Here is a 5,111-nt window from a genome sequence, read left to right as displayed (position 1 = left end):
TGACTTTTATAAAATGTTGCGACTTTTATGAAAAGTTGTGACTTTTATGGAAAAATTCTGACTTTTATGAAAAGTTATGACTTTTATGGAAAGTTGTGACTTTTATGAAATGTGACGACATTTCTGAAAGATTGTGACTTTTCCAAAGGTTTGTGAACTTTCCGTAAGGCACAATAAAAACCTTTTTGCACTACCCTTTGTTTTCTATAAATTGAGGGATTTCCTCTCATTTTAATAGAGAATTCATGGACTTCTTCTTCAACTACTAAATCTAGTATTCTTTACTACTGTTGAGTGGTTCGCTGACACTGAGTTTTTGGTATCTATACTCTGGTGATTGAGATAATTTTACCCTGGGAGGTCATATTCCAAATCAAACCTCGGATACTAGAGGGGAATAATTTGCTTAAGGGGACACTATGAGTTCAGTGGACTTGATCTTTTTCCTATTAAAAATTTTCCAGATTCTGCTACGTGTTTTACAAATTTTAGATTTGTGAATTAATTTCAGTTCTTCTATTTTTTTGTTCTTCACTGGTTCATTAAACTTGGTAACTTCGTGGTTCTGCAAAGTTTGTTGGAATCAGTAAGATTCTTTAGACACATATTAACAACAATTCTTCTTTAAGAAAAATATTTCGTATATTTTTTTTAAAATTTGTTTCTGATTCTAGTTTCACTACTAGCTTTAATTTTCTAGTTGTGAAAATGTTATTAAACTTTGTTATCTTACAAAGATGTTCAAAGTTTTGTTCTAAGTATGTTTGAAATACAAGATGAACAACAATCTTAAGAAAATTAATATACTGTTAGTATTTTTTGTATTCTACTGATTGAGAGAATCTGATCATGGAAGTAAAAGATAAATGCATTACTTCTCCATAATTCGTTGCATTGTTTAGCAACGTCGAAGTAAGAATGTAACAGAATATTTTTATGATTTTCCGTTTAAAGATTACCAGGTAACCTTCTTATTAAATTATCTAAGGAGGAACATAGTTTCTAAGAGTAATCATATTTGATTTTTTTTATTATGTGTATCTTTGGAAAAAGATCTGCAAATCATATGTTGTGGAATGAATTTTACTTCGCAAATATTGTTGCTTTTAAAATTCTTTAGTTTGCAAAAATGAGATATGAATATTTTTGTTTGATAAAATAGTATGTCAAAATGTTATAGTTGGAAGACTATTTGATAAGAAAATAAATAATATGTGTTATTCTGTTTGGAGAAAAAAAAGGCTTTTGTAGTTTTGTACTCAATGAGAAATGTTAGTGTGTCTGATTTTGGTAGACTAAAAACTTTTGTGGTTTTATACTCTGGATAAATTGGACTATGCAATTGGTTTGAAGAATATGAAAATTTCACATAATAAGTCAGTGTTGTACTTCTGATTTTCTATGAACTTCAATGTAATATAGAAATAAATTGTACAATTTTTTTGTCCTTATTGTTAGTATTTAAAATACTAAGTGGTATGTCTATTTATGATAGAGGAAAAATACCGGTAACTTAGAATTTGTGATTTTGTGTCTCTATGGAATGAACTTTGACATTATGTAAACATTGTCAAACAGAATTGTAGCACTATAATTCTTTCATAGAATAATGTTTCCAACGTTAAAGTATGTGGAAAAACTATTTTCAAATACTTGAAAATATTTTTGAGATCACATTTGAAATGTGGGGGTTATTTGCTTATGATTAGACTTGGTGTCTAATTTGACTTTGGAGCAAAAGATATGAAACTCAATGATACTTTTGTATTATGTTATACCCACAAAATTCTTGGAGTATATTTGGTATTGTAGTTGTTGAGTTTCTCTATTACTAGTATAGTGTAACTAGTATGAAACATCCAAATTATATATATACTTGTTTAAAATAATTGTGTTCTTTTATGAAAAAAAATGTCACTTAAAATGTTGTGATTTTTTCATATTATAATAAAAATATTTGAGATCATTTTACCCTGGGAGGTCATATTCCAAATCAAACCTCGAATACTAGAGGAGAATAATTTCCTTAAGGGGACACTGTGAGTTCAGTGGACTTGATCTTTTTCCTATTTAAAATTTTCCAGATTCTGGTACGTGTTTTACAAATTTTAGATTTGTGATTAATTTTAGTTCTTCTATTCTTTTGTTCTTCACTGGTTCATTAAACTTGGTAACTTCGTGTTTATGCAAAGTTTGTTGGAATCAGTAAGATTCTTTAGACACATATTAACAACAATTCTTCTTTAAGAAAAATATTTCGTATATTTTTTTTTAAATCTGTTTCTGATTCTAGTTTCGCTACTAGCTTTAATTTTCTAATTGTAAAAATGTTCTTAAACTTTGTTGTCTTACAAAGATGTTCAAAGTTTTGTTCTAAGTATACAAGATGAACAACAGTATATGTATAGGGTGGAGTCTTAGCCTTCTTTGGGCTGCTTTATCTTTGAATCACAAAATTGGAATGACTTAATGTTGATCAACAAAAATAGAAAACAACCTTATGCTAAGCTAATTTGTTTATAGTTGTTACAAGCTTGAGTTAGTCGTGTGAAGCCAATTTTTTAACAGGCTTTGAGTATGCATACAATTGTGTTTCGGCACCTGTATCTGTGAATAGTTGAAAATTTCATATTAGATGACTTCAATCATCTGTATGCATGTAGCTATAGCTAAGTTTTCATTGAATAACTTACTGCTTACATCAAAAATTCTTGCTAACTTAATAGTAACATCATGTCCTCTTGCCTTACATTCTGTGGAAGCTGCCTGTGTATGATCATTCATAATTAGAGAATTGCACTTTTGCAATTCTTATAGAGAAGCAAGCCCATTTGCAGCTAGCAAAAGCAGTAACAACAGAGAACAACCAAACACTAAACTGGGCGTTTCAGGACAAGCACGAAAACACAACCAATGCGACCTATGGCACTTTCTGAATTTAACCGATTTCTCACCGCAACACATGCAAAGCGGATACCCTGAAGGTTGATTCAACTATAATTTAAAAATGAGCAAATCCAAATACCGTAAAATCAAACAAACTCGAAATCATAAAACAGAAATCGACATAGCACATAATTTAGCCATACGGAATTTATAACTTAATATAATTTTAGTAGAAAAAAATATGAAAACCTATTTAGAGAAAACAAGAAAATGAAACCTAATTAGAGAAAACAAGAAAATGACAACTGAAATCACAATCTGTAACAGCAGTATAAACAGAGCAGCTTCAGTAGAATGGAAAGCTCTTCTTCTACATATACAATATATACAAATGCACAATTTTTTCACTTTGTATATTATACAAGAAAACAAAAACTTAAGGGGGAAAAGGCAAAAACAGAGACCAGTGAAAAGGAAAGAGGTTTTAACCAAACTAAGCCATTATATAAAGCCATTCACCAAAATAATATGTTTTTTTAAAATTTTATAAAACTAGTATAAACGTATTTCACAATAACGTTTTAGGATATATTTTATTTTTTAAAAGTTGATGACGTCAGATTGATATACGTTGCTCACAGTAACGTTTTACTCTTAAAACGTTACTCATATTTACGTTTTAGGAGTAAAATGTTACTGAAAATAACGTTTTAGGAGTAAAACGTTACTTACAGTAACGTATATCAACCTAATTCTGTTAGTTTTTAAAAAATAAAAATACCCTAAAACGTTACTGTGAAATACGTTTTTACTAATTTTGTAAAATTTTAGAAAAATGTATTACTTTGGTAAATTATTTTATATAATGACTTAGTTTAGTTAAAAATTCAAAAGGAAATGAAGGCGAGGCAAAAACGTGGAAAGCTATAGCTCAATCGAAGAAGCATACGTGCTTGATGAACGCAGACCAAGAAAGACACGCACACACAGGGCAGCTTTTGACAAGGTGAAACTACAATAATGCTCCTGTTTGCCTTATCACTTTCAGATAAACAAAATGACGGAAATACCCCTAATTTCCAATTTAATGACATGCAAGCACACATGTTGAAATCCTCTGATTGAATTAGAGTTATAAAAAATACTTACTATTAATTAATGATTTTTATAGTCTTATTGATTAATCAGTCTCATTCTTTTCTACCTTTTTTGGTCTAGCATTTCACAGTCCCACAAAATCCAAATAATAAAAAAGATGGAAAAACCAAAAAAGAAAGAAGTGATAAAAATCAAGTTTCTTAATCCTGAAGTTCTTCTTTTTCTAAAAAATATATAAATAAAATCTTTTCACAAATGATCCACGACTTTTTGTTCAATAGTAAATTTGTGCTAAAAGATTCATTATATATATATATATATATATATATATATTAAATTTAAAAATAAAGTAATATCAAACTTGTCATTCTAAAATGTAGAAGTCATAAATTGGAATCTCAACACCTCAATTCTCTAGTAATAGAAAAACTTTGTTAATATGTGTTCTGATACTCGATTAAAATATCTCATATAATTCCAGCGTCTAATAAAATAATTTCATAATCTTTTAAGGAATTGTTATTATATAACTCATTTTAGCTTAATGTATTTTGATTAATTTATTAACTTATATTAACATGGTTGGTTTAATTATTTCAACTTATTGTCTTTACTAAAAGATAGAAGATTAGACCAATGATTAAGCCTTGTTGGTATATTCTCCAAAGACCTATCTAATTGACTTTGTAAATTTATACAATAAAAATAATTTAAATTATTTTTTTAAATATTGCTAAAATTTAAATTTGTGATTAATTTTCCCCACATAGAAGACTATGATATTGAATTTAAATACTTTTCTTTTAAATAAGTAAAATTCTTGACCTATTTGTTTTCATTTTATAAATTAAAATCATAAACTAAGTAAACTTTATTCATCGAAATAGAAAAAAAAGAAGGATATTCTTGTTGCCACAAGAGGAATATTCATTTGGTGATAAACACTATTAACACAAAATTCACATGGTTGATGTAACCAAAACACTTTTCATTAATTAGCTTAATTTTTTTTAATTTTTTTAAAATTTTTTTGGACCATTTCTCGAATTTTGCATGCCATCCTTGCGCAGGAACCATGCTAATTTTCTCTGTATCGTTTTAATTTTACCAGATTTCCCCAAAGGGAC

At 28.2% G+C, this 5,111-nt stretch overlaps 1 non-coding gene across 1 annotated transcript; it reads right to left on the bottom strand.

Annotated features, from left to right (window-relative positions):
- Positions 1-5,008: 5,008 nt before the first annotated feature.
- LOC114078181 lies at positions 5,009-5,111 on the bottom strand. The gene has a single exon (XR_003579722.1). It is a non-coding gene; the product is annotated as a U6 spliceosomal RNA (small nuclear RNA).

Source organism: Solanum pennellii, chromosome 7 (genome assembly GCF_001406875.1).
Source record: "Solanum pennellii chromosome 7, SPENNV200".
Classification (NCBI taxonomy): domain Eukaryota; kingdom Viridiplantae; phylum Streptophyta; class Magnoliopsida; order Solanales; family Solanaceae; genus Solanum; species Solanum pennellii.
This window is presented reverse-complemented; position numbering and strand designations above follow the sequence as displayed.